Source organism: Cherax quadricarinatus, chromosome 97 (genome assembly GCF_038502225.1).
Source record: "Cherax quadricarinatus isolate ZL_2023a chromosome 97, ASM3850222v1, whole genome shotgun sequence".
Lineage (NCBI taxonomy): Eukaryota > Metazoa > Arthropoda > Malacostraca > Decapoda > Parastacidae > Cherax > Cherax quadricarinatus.
In genome coordinates, this window is record NC_091388.1 from 1688767 (window position 1) to 1701711 (window position 12945).

General features: G+C 41.4%; 1 long non-coding RNA gene across 2 annotated transcripts in view; it reads right to left on the reverse strand.

Annotated features, from left to right (window-relative positions):
- Positions 1-902: 902 nt before the first annotated feature.
- Positions 903-12945, reverse strand: part of LOC128688697 (uncharacterized) — a 32133-nt gene continuing 20090 nt past the window's right edge. Inside the window, exons 2-3 of one of the 2 annotated variants that reach the window (XR_011394743.1) lie at positions 6872-6980; positions 903-5429 (exon numbers count right to left, since the gene is read on the reverse strand). This is a non-coding gene — a long non-coding RNA (uncharacterized lncRNA). Of the gene's footprint in view, positions 5430-6871; positions 8208-12945 lie in introns of those variants that run through there. The other variant, XR_008407059.2, reaches the window with a different exon arrangement.

Genomic DNA, 12945 nt, shown 5'->3' on the forward strand with positions numbered 1-12945 from the left:
AAACAATGCCACCGGCGGAACAAGTGAGGCTGGCTCAGGCCGCACATGGACGCATCTCGGACGAATCGCGTTGAGCGAGTTTTTTAGCGCTAGGCGAGGCAAAATTTTTGCGTTAAAATGTATCGCTAGGCGGATTTAACGTTATGTGATGCCAACGTTAGGCGAGGGTCCACTGTGGGTGCTTGAGTGTTAGTCGACTGGTCTGGGTCACATCCTGGGACAAACGTGACCTAATTTGTGGGAAATACTCTGCATAACAAGGGGCTTTCTATATAGTAGCATGTCACTGATGTCAGCTATGGTCTGTATACCTTGTACATACACTTGTAGAAATAAGATACAGTGGTACCTCGAGTTACGAACCTAATTTATTCCAGAAGGCTGTTCGAATGCCGATACTGAATGAATTTGTTCGCATAAGGAATAAAGCAAATTAGATTAGACCGTTTCAGATCCCCAAAAATACACTTACAAAAGCACTTACAAAAATATATTTACACAATTGTTCGAGTTGGGAGCTGTTCGAACTTGAGGTAACACTGTATTACTATTATTATTACTGGTTGGCTGCCATGTAACAAACAGTTTGTTAAGATAAGATTTATTGGGATTTTTAATCTAGGGGTTAGCACCCAGGATAACTCAGGAAAGTCTATGCATCACTGGGGACTGTTGACCTTACTTCCATTGTGGTCCTTCAATCTTGTCTCCCAGGATGCCACTGTTACTCAGAAAGTTGGGATAGCTGGGGACTAGAGCCTTGTCTAAGGGCAAAGGTAAAAGTTACACTCATCTCAAGCATAAACAGGCCACCCAGGGCTATCCCAGTAAAACAGAAAGCACTAAAACATCATTTGTACTTCAATGGGTTGGTTAATAGAGGGTTAGGCAAAAAATCCTAGTTAGGAAAATATATCTATTTATTCAACATAACACTATATACACACTCTAGAAAACACTTTCATGTATCTCCTATCCTAAACGCCCACATAACAGGCACAAGAAGCAGACGGCTGGCGGTCCAGTAACCATAACACTCGGCCTAGTCAGCGCCAGGCCTTCACTACTCCAATACCAACCACATTTCTTATTTCCTCACTCATCCCACTGCACCCTGACCATGTCAGAGCCTAGGTGAGCATACAGGTAAGCCATAGAAGAGCCTATGGCTTAAGTTAGCTAAACAAAAGGGATACACAACTACAAACTTAGCTTAAATACACAGCATCTCCGATGCCAGCCTCCATGCCATGCTGACTCCACGTGACTCCTCCCAGCCACGCTTACCCTACGTACCTAAACACAGTTGGAAAATAAATACCTAGCAGGATTTTTTTATAATTACAGTTAGAGTACTTTACAGTACCCCCAAATGCACATTATAAATTATAAAATTATGCTTTACAATTATAACATTCATACTATTATGGCACACTTCTCCACTATATGTATATTACAATGTCATGCAGAACCCTGCCTAACACCCCCACCCCCAGACCAAAGGTCTCGCTCTGCTAGCAGGATCTACATGGACACCGCTAGGCAAACGGAAAAAGAAAGAAAATAAACCCCACATTAAGGTCTGAGGCAAAGGGCAAAATGATAACAGGGGAATGACCACCATACAATCACGGTCTTTTGATACTACAAATATGTAATATTAACAAACTGAGGTACTAGATTGCAGACATGTGAAACTCGCCGAACATAAAAGTGATCAAGTTCTATGCCAAACGAGTCCACAGTCACTCTCTTAGACAACTGTGTTAGGAAAAGGCACCGTCACAACACAGCGCTGGCCAGGCACTGGCGTTGATGCATTTTACCTAAATTACATCAAGCAAACTTATAATTGAGCAAGTTAACTTTGTACGTAAGTGCCCCTGAGGAATGTCGTTTTATGAAGTAACACCAAAGTTCAGTATGTTGCAAGGCAGACCAAACTGTATGTGCCACCAAAAAAAATTTTTAAACAGTAAGTACATTTTCCAGGAGGAGTTCAAAAACAAGAAAAACAGATTTTACATGTTAAATTCTACTTAGAAGGCAACATCGCATTATCACTCCCATCTCACAGCAATCTTTAGTAAACAAAACTGGTTCCCCATGACACACCTCTGCGAGAATCAGGAGAACACAGGAGGGGGGAAAAATATCAGGCCCCAAAAACAACGGGTGGATAGTCATATAACGTGTTGGTGGGACTGTGGCCGTAAAACTCTGGAGTCATCATTGAAGACCCACAAAAGGTGGACCTCCCAGGCCGACACCTACACGTCATTCCAAGGACCCTGGAGTCACCCCAGCGGTGATCCAAAAAGGAAAAATTGAAAAGAGTCCTGGAGAAGCAAAACACCTCGGATCAAGAGACATGACCCAAACAGTGGAGGGCATCACCGCCAGCCCCACATTCACTAAAACGTTAGATCCAACAGTCCCTATACCAACATAAAACAGAGGCAAGGCATTCCAGCCAACACCTAAAAAAATGTAGCATACCTTACCTAGGCATGGCACTTGATGTGACTGCCCCCCAAAACACACACACACTACGGAATCCTGATACCTCCAGCTCAACCTGCCCTTCTCCTTTGGGTGGTCCAGGGTTCCATCTACTCGTCTACCGCAAATCACTGCAAAATAAGAATACATACATGATCTATACACTACATCATGCACTTTAAACATGAGACATGGCATCAGCAACCACATTCTCCGCTCCCATCATATAATGAATCACAAGATTAAGAGGTTGGAGAAACAAGGCCCACCTCTTAAGTCACTGATTGTGGTTTCTTATTAAGTGAAGAAAACTTAAAGGAATATGGTCACTATACACAGTTATAGGGTGAACTGATGATGATATATGCACCTCAAAATGTTGTACTGCCAACACTAAAGCAAGAGCCTCCTTTTCTATGGTGGTATAACTTCTTTGGTGACTGTTACTTTTTGCTGAGAAGCAGCCAAGTGGCGTTACTTGCCCTGCTCTACCCTGCAACAAGACTGCCCCCAACTCCTTTATCGTTTTGCAAAACCCGGGGTGGGTAACTCAGGATTACACATAAAAGATCTTGAGGGTTAATGGCATACAAAAGGTTCATGTACAGAGATATTAAAGTTACAAATATGGGTGTGTCCTTGGCACACATGGTCATGGGAATCAGAAGACCCCCCCCCCATGGTTTATTCACACAATTTGCATGTAGTTCATAAAGAGGAGACAAAACCTTATTTCTTAAATGTACCTGGCGGCAGTCAGTGCACATGTTCAAGGTATCACCTAGTGTGAGACCAGTAAAAGACAACGTCCATGGACTCTCGCTGGGTACAAACACAGTCTCTAGAAAGAAACACTTCACTTCCTTCAAGAAACCTATTTCACCCCAGCTTACATCATGCCAGGCCTGCTGACGTTGCACAAATTCCAAAACCTCTACCTCATGGGGGTTAATATGGCCCTATTTCTCAGCATCACAAAGCTCTTTCACGAAGGTGAACCATGGCTGAGCCAACACTACAACCCATCTTTCAGAAGATCCAAATCTTCCACAATCTCTTACAATTTTCCTGCTTACATTATCTTTCTCAGGGACCTTATCCACCATCATTTTGAAGCCACCACCCAGTTCCATCATAGCCTTCCCAGGACTCGGCTCCAATGCCAATCCCATCTCTCCAGCTTCCAGAATATGTAGCACCACCTCATGGTCCCACATCATCCTGGGCAGACTGGCAGGCTGGTGCACTAGTGCCATCGACCTCATCTTAGCCAAGCAGTTTCTGAAATTGAGAAAAAGCACCTCGGGGGAAACATCACCATCCTCACGTAGCCCATGACTTAATGATTCCAGAGTGCTTCCCCACACGGTAATGAAAAGGAGGAGAATTCCCTCATCCCAGTCCTTCTGGTACTGGGTAAAACAAACGTGCATTGCCCTGAGAGACTGGGAAAACCATTGTGCTTTTCTTTGACTCCTAGGATGACATACATTGGTAAATTTAACCTCAAGTAGGCCTCTCAAAACTACATGACATTTCATAAAATATGACTTCTGGGTGATTTGTGCAAAGCCTAAGAGACAAAAATGTTTCACCAGAAATCTCAAAACCACACACACAAAATTATTCAGAAAGGGTATGTCCACTGGTAACCTGTTAGAAGAATTTATTAATAAACACTGGTTAGTCAGCTCTCCCTTCTTAACACTTAACTGTTGTTCCTTCGGAATCTGTAAAAAATACAGACAATGACACTTTAATAGTTCTGCTGCGGCCACTTGGACACAGGTCCCCTTAAAAAGTCTTGCTCATTTGACCAACTCTGCAAAATAAACATTTGGTAAATTTGGGAACCACATCCTTCGCAACAGCTGATAAGTGAACAGCGTTCCGGAGGTCACAACCTTCCTGGGCCTCACTCAGCTGCTGCAGAGTCAGGGGATTTTTTCTCACATCAGCACCAAGACCACTTCTCCAACCGAGTTCCAGTTGAGCCGGTTCATCACTGCTCAGACTCTCCTGCAGGTCAGACTCAATGAACAGGCTCCACAGGCCCAAACCATCACCACAGTGTGCAGAAGGGTCACAGGGAGGCACAGCTCCTGCCTTGTTCCCCTGTTTAGTCCTAGAACACAATATTGCAAACAAAAGTAAATTATGCACAGGGTATTAGTTAATAATAATACCCTAAAAACCAGCATTATTGCACACAAAGGTAAATTATTATTTTAGTGTGAGTATTATAGTGAATGCTTCCTCTAACCAACCCAGTCAAGAATGGTTATTGACTTTCCAGGTTGCAAACTTGAATTACCACATAAAATTTGATAATTCTCTCATACACAGGCCCCCATGTTACGCAGAAAGTTGGGATAGCTGGGGACTAGAGCCTTGTCTAAGGGCAAAGGTAAAAGTTACACTCATCTCAAGCATAAACAGGCCACCCAGGGCTATCCCAGTAAAACAGAAAGTGCTAAAACATCATTTGTACTTCAATGGGTTGGTTAATAGAGGGTTAGGCAAAAAATCCTAGTTAGGAAAATATATCTATTTATTCAACATAACACTATATACACGCTCTAGAAAACACTTTCATGTATCTCCTATCCTAAACGCCCACATAACAGGCACAAGAAGCAGACGGCTGGCGGTCCAGTAACCATAACACTCGGCCTAGTCAGCGCCAGGCCTTCACTACTCCAATACCAACCACATTTCTTATTTCCTCACTCATCCCACCGAACCCTGACCATGTCAGAGCCTAGGTGAGCATACAGGTAAGCCATAGAAGAGCCTATGGCTTAAGTTAGCTAAACAAAAGGAGTACACAACTACAAACTTAGCTTAAATACACAGCATCTCCGACGCCAGCCTCCATGCCATGCTGACTCCACGTGACTCCTCCCAGCCACGCTTACCCTGCGTACCTAAACACAGTTGGAAAATAAATACCTAGCAGGATTTTTTTATAATTACAGTTAGAGTACTTTACAGTACCCCCAAATGCACATTATAAATTATAAAGTTATGCTATTATGGCACACTTCTCCACCATATATACCTTACAATGTCATGCAGAACCCTGCATAACAGCCACCCACACCTGTCTGCTAACATCCAGGTAACTACTTATTGCTAGGTGAACAGGGACAGCAGGTGTTTACCTGGAGACCTGGAGTTTACCTGGAGAGAGTTCCGGGGGTCAACGCCCCCGCGGCCCGGTCTGTGACCAGGCCTCCTGAGGTGTAAGGAAACATCCAACATTTCCACCTGGCAGGGCACTGAACCCCGGATACTCAGTGTGTGAGGAGGTGTTACCAACCAACCATGAGACACCGTTACATACCCTCTACCCGGCAATAGAGTACTGACTTCTTTATGAATCAGGTTAAGATACATTACTATATAGGAGGGTCCCACTTATACAGCAGGTCAGGGTCCAGGCTACCACTGTAAAGCAAAAATTGATGTAAAGTGAAACAAGCCTTATAACATGTTTACACTATCATACATTAGGTGAGCAATATAGGCCTAACAGAAATGAATATACACTACACACATTACTTATCTTAAAATATTTACATCCTTAGCTTATAGTGAGTGGTGAATATACAGTGGACCCCCGGTTAACGATATTTTTTCATTCCAGAAGTATGTTCAGGTGCCAGTACTGACCGAATTTGTTCCCATAAGGAATATTGTGAAGTAGATTAGTCCATTTCAGACCCCCAAACATACACGTACAAATGCACTTACATAAATACACTTACATGATTGGTCGCATTGGGAGGTGATCGTTAAGTGGGGGTCCACTGTATTTATGCAGGAAGTCTGAATAAATGAAGAATGGGTATCCTTGAAAACTGCTGTACTGGCGAAGTGCTGTAAAGTGAGGCCCGCCTGTACAAACATATACAGCCTCACCTCAATGACGGAGTTCCATTCTTAAGACCACATCGGTCAACAAATTCGTCGCTAAGTGAGGGGCATATTATGATGGTAGTGGGTTTGTGTCAACCATCTTTAACCCGTAAACGGTCCAAGCAGATCTACGTTCACATGTGTAGTGCTACAAAAGTAGATCTACGTTTTTTTTACATATTTTCAAATATAAAAAAAAAAAGTAGATCAAAGTTTTTTTTACACATTTTCAAATGTAAAAAAAACAAAAGGAAGATCTACTTTTTTTACATACTTTCAGATGTTGAAAAAACGTATATATACGTTTGGACCATTTATGGGTTAATATTGTTTGTTTTAATGTCACCTTTGCACCATTTATAACATTTCTGGTTTATTTTTAAATGTTTATACAGGAGTGTACTGTATATTGTAATGAACAGAATAGAGGAAATCAGCTCTAACATACATTACTTAGGTGTGCATACTGGCCGGAGAGCTCGTCATAAATCCGAGTCGTCGATAAATGAGTACATCGCTAAATGAAGAGAGGCTGTACTCACATGTAAACCACAAATCTGCAAATTAAAAATATATTGCTGTGATATGTCTAGCAAGGCAGTTCAATGGTGGTTTCTATTTAGCAAACTAGATGCTAGACCACTAACCTTCTCTATGTATATGTTGCTACAATACTTACAAGAGTGAATATTGTAGCATGTGCCAGTGATCTCACTCATGTTTCCAAGTCTTCGACTGGCCAGAAGAAATCTGATATTTTCCTACTTGACAAATTCCCCCATATATAAATTTAGTAACACTACCAGCAAGAATTAATCTACCCTAATTCTAAGCCCCAATGGAAATGAGTCACTGACTTTCTTGGGTTATTCTAGGTAATCTACACAAATGCTCCTATGTATGATAATTTATGTATGTAATTGTATTTGTGTACCTGTACCTGAATAAACTTACTAATCTGAACCTAGCCTAATGTAACCTAGCCTAACCTAATTTAACATTAATCTAAATTTCATAGCATAACCCATAGTTACATTCTAACAAGTCGCTGAACCTGCCATCAGGATAACTCGGTGACTTTGCCCAATACTTTAATGAAATTAAAAATACAATAAGGTAATACACAAATAACCAACACATAGGAGAAAGAAGCTTATGCCGGATTTGTAAATGTTAGATAAAAGGACACATGTGCAACTAATGTGACATTTCATTGTGGCAGTGTTTCACTCTCCAGGAGCTTCGTCAGGCCATTACAGCATGATATTATCAGTCTGTCATGATAATATTATCATATTACCATGATGCTATCAGGAATCATGGTAATATTATTCCACTATCCTGGTACTATTATTAAGCTGTCTTGGTAATATGCTGCCCTGGTTCTATTACACTGGCTTACAAGGAGAGGGTTTTGGGGGTCAATGCCCCTGTGGCCTGGTCTGAGATCAGGCCTCATGGTGGATCAGGGTCTGATTAACCACGCTGTTACTGCTGGCCGCACACAAACTGACATACGAACCACAGCCCGGCTGGTCAGGTACTGACTCAAGGCGCCTGTCCGGTGCCTTCTTGCAGACAGTCAGGTGTCTATTGGTAATCCCCCTTTTATATGCTGGGAGGCAGCTGAACAGTCTTGGGTCCTGGACACTTACTGTGTTGTCTCACAGTGTATTGTGGCACCCCTGCTTTTCACTGGGAAGAAATTAGCCTAGAAGAAAGTGAACAAGGGAACTCAGAACAGGTGGCAGAACTTAGGAACGACACGGAATCAATAAATATAGGTAGTCAGAACATTTGCAGTTACTATGCTAAAGGTATGTGCCTATATGGCAGAGATTGTTGGAATAAATACACCAGAAAATGTGCGAACATGTTGAGGAAGGGAAAGTGTCGTTTCAACAAAGAGTGCAAATACAGTGGACCATCAGCTAACGATATTAATCCATTCCTGAAAGCTCATCGTTTGCTGAATTAATTTTCCCCATAAGAAATAATGGAAATCAAATTATTTCATGCAAGACCTCAAAGTATGAAAAAAAAAAAAAAAAAAAAAATTTTTTTTTACCACATGAAATATTAATTTTAATACACACAAACTGACACTTACCTTTATTGAAGATCTGGTGATGATTGATGGGTTGGGAGGAGGGGAGAGTGTGGAAGTTGTTAATGTTTAGAAGGGTAATCCCCTTCCATTAGGACTTAAGGTATCAAGTCCTTTTCCGGGGTTACTTCCCCTCTTCTTTTAATGCCACTAGGACCAGCTTGAGAGTCACTGGACCTCTGTCGCACAACAAATCTGTCAATAGAGGTTTGTACCTCCCGTTCCTTTAAGATTTGCCTAAAATGGGCCACAACATTGTCATTGTAATAGTCACCAGCACGGCTTGCAATAGATGTGTTAGGGTGATTTTCATCCATAAAGGTTTGCAGTTCAACCCACTTTGCACACATTTCCTTAATCTTTGAAGTAGGCACAATGGATTCCACAACTGGCATAGGCATCTCAGGGTTAGCCCCAAACCCTTCAAAATCTTTCTTAATTTCCATACTAATTCTCACCCTTTTTATCACAGGGTTGGCACTAGAAGCTTTCTCGGGGCCCATGGTGACTTATTTTGCAGGTACAGTCACTAAAAACGCTGTGATAATATGAAATGTTCCGATTGTATGCGTGGATGCGACCACACTGGCTGGCTTGTAAACACTGGCACCCACGGGACAACTGAGGCGCGCTCAGGCCACATGTGGACGCGTCTTGAACGAATCGCGTTGGGCATGTTTTTTAGTGTTAGCCGAGGCAAAATTTTTGCATTAAAATGTATCGTTACCTGGATTTAATGTTAGCTGATGCCATCGTTAGCTGAGGGTCCACTGTACTTCCATCCAGTAATGTGTAAAGCTTCAACGCAGTCCAGAGAATGTTATGACCTGAGCTGCCCAGACCATCATGTAAAAGGAACGCGGCACTACAGAGTTAGCAGAGAAAGGGAAATTGAACAGCATTCTTTTTTTAGACAAAAAGAGAAAAGATCAAAACAAAGGAAGAGACAAACGGGGGGAATGGTAGAGAGGACAGGTGGGCTCAAGGCCGAATAAGCAAACAAATGCAAAGCCAGTACTGGAGAAACCAGGGGAGTGTACACCAGGGGACATACCAGGTAGTACACCACCAGTGGTACTAATGAAACACAAAGCGAGACAAAACATCCCACTTGGTAATTCCTGCTTCATATTTGCAAATATACAGGGTTTGAAATCAAATAAAAATGACAAAGTTAGTTAGGTCAGTGGGCTCCTGACAGAAGCGAATGCCATGTTCGGATCATTTACAGAAACACATACAATGGATGTTTTGGACGGAGAAATAAAGATAGAAAACTACAACATGTATAGATGTGATAGAATCAGTAGGTCACAGGGAGGAGTAGGAATCTATGTAAAGGATACTTTCTGTTGCACAGAAGTGCTGAATTCTATGAATGATATAGTAGAAATTCTAGGCATTAAAGTTGAAAATAGGAATTTGGTAATTATCCTAGTATACAAACCACCATCGGCAACTGCTGAGGAATTCACAGATCATTTAAGTAAGATAGATAGCTGTCTGGATAGGCTAGAAAGTCCTACACCAAATATTTTACTCCTTGGAGATTTTAATCTCCCTCATGTAAAATGGAAGATGGCACAACGTAATGTTATACCAGAAATATCCCCGGAAAGCACCCTGGCTCAACAGGTACATACCAGGGAAATAATGAGGTCTTGTGAAAAGTACTCTTTAAACCAACAGGTAATTGATCCCACTAGAAATGAAAATACCCTGGATTTGATATTCACAAACAACGAGGAACTGATCAGAGACATAACAGTTTCCAAAACTATTTACTCTGATCGTAACATCATAGAGGTTCAAACTAGTATTAACTCAGGGGTAGGAAACTGCATCACTAAAGTTAGAGACGGGATGTTCAGTAAGTTTAATTTTAACAACCATAGAATTAACTGGGAAAAAATAAACCAAGAGCTATCAGACATACCCTGGGAATCAGACATGAGCGACCTAAATCCCCACCAGTGCCTAGAGAAGCTGAATACAGAAACATACAAAGTATGTATGAAACATGTACCATTGAGGAAACCCAGAGGAAGATCAGATATAGAGAGAGAGCGTAGGAGATGGTACAGAAGAAGAAAACAGGTTACTGAACTTCTTAAAAACACAAACATGCTACAACAGAGGAAAGATAGATTTAGCAGAGAGATCACTGAATTAGAGCAAAATCTTAGGATGTCATACCTCACAGAAGAAGTATAAAGGGAACAAAAGGCCATACAGGATATTGCAAGAAATCCAAAATATTTCTATTCCTACGCAAAATCCAAGCTAAGAACTACCTGTAGAATTGGACCACTACTGAGAGGAGACTCATATACTGACGATGAACAGGAAATGAGTGAAATCCTAAAAGAACAGTATGAGTCGGTGTTCAGCAACCCACTAAATGACAGCAAGGTAGAAAATGCAGAAATATTTTTCACTCCAGAAGAAGGCCGCACAGACCAACCAACTGACATTAGCACAAATCCCATAGATTTCGAAAAAGAAATGGAAAACATGCCCACTCACTCAGCACCTGGACCAGATTCATGGAATGCTCTATTTATAAAGAAGTGCAAAGTACCACTAGCACGAGCCCTCAGTATTCTTTGTAGAAAGAGCTTAGATCTAGGTGAAATACCAGAGGCCTTAAAGAGTGCAGACATAGCTCCTTTGCACAAGGAAGGCAGTAGAGCACTAGCTACAAATTAGACCAGTAGCCCTAACCTCTCACATCATAAAAATCTTCGAAAGAGTGATGAGACGGCAGGTTACAAATTTCATGGACCAGCACAACCAACATAACCCAAACCAGCATGGTTTTAGAGCAGGACGATCATGTCTGTCACAGCTGCTGAACCATTATGATGGAATTACGAAGGCACTGGAAGACGACCAAAACGCAGATGTGATTTACACAGATTTTGCAAAGGCGTTTGACAAATGCGATCATGGAGTGATAGCGCACAAAATGAAGGCCATGGGCATTACAGGGAAGGTAGGCAGATGGATTTTCAGTTTCCTAACACACAGAACACAAAAAGTAGTAGTGAACAGGGCAAGATCCAGCATCAGCGAGGTCAAAAGCTCAGTGCCCCAAGGCACTGTCCTGGCACCTCTGCTGTTCCTCATCCTCATAGCTGACATAGACAAAAACACACGGCACACTTTTGTATCATTTGCAGATGACACTAAAATAAGCATGAAAGTCAGTACAGTAGAGGACACTGAAAAAGTACAGGAAGACATAAACAGGGTTTTCCAGTGGGCAGTGGAAAACAACATGACGTTCAATGGTGATAAGTTCCAGCTGCTTAGGTATGGAAAGAATGAAGAACTCAAAAGGAGCACTATATACAAAACTCAAGAGGGTCACCAAATAGAACGTAAGGAACACGTATGTCAGAAACAATTTAAATTATTGTCTTAGATATAAGATTAGAAACATCGAACACAGAATCTGTTTGGCTACAGTTTCTTGAGGGACGTGACAAATTAATTTTGGGTGTGATTTACAGGCCCCCAAACCTTGATAGGGAGGGTAGTAAGCTGTTATGGGACGAAATTCATAAGGCATCTAGATATGAAAATGTTGTGATAATGGGAGATTTTAACTTTAGACAAATTGATTGGAACAATATGACAGGAAATCTTGAGTCTAGTGACTTTCTTGATATGGTTCAGGATTGCTTTTTAGAACAGGTTGTGACAGAACCAACTAGAGGCAACAATCTGCTTGACTTAGTTCTTGCCAACAAAGATTCACTAATTAATAATCTTGAGGTTAATGATGAGCTTGGGGAAAGTGATCACAAATCACTTAGTTTCAATAAATCATGGAATTACCCAGATAACTGCAATCAAATCTCTGTCCCAGATTTTCGCTTGGCCAACTTCATGGGACTGAAAAATTACCTGGGTGGGTTAAATTGGGATGTCCTGACTATGGGTCAGGTAGGTGATCTTGGTTGCCAATATGACGTTTTTCAGAGCATAGTTCTAGCTGCCCAGACAGCTTTTGTTCCGAGTAGGGAAATAAGATCTAACAAAAATGATCCCAAATGGATGAACAATAGATTAAAACATCTCATTGGTCAAAAGAGAGGCATGTATAGGCATATTAAAAGAGGGGATGGGCAGTTAAGAAATCAATATATTCAATTAGAGAGAGAAATAAAGAAAGGAATAAGAAAAGCAAAAAGGGATTATGAGGCTAAGGTCGCAAGGGATTCAAAGACTAACCCAAAAGGGTTCTTTCAGGTATACAGAAGTAAGACTAGGGACAAGATTGGCCCACTTAAGAGTAACTCTGGTCAGATCACTGACAGTGATAAGGATATGTGTGAAATTCCAAATACCTACTTCCTCTCAGTTTTCACCCAGGAAAATACTAGCAATATTCCTGAAATAATAGATTA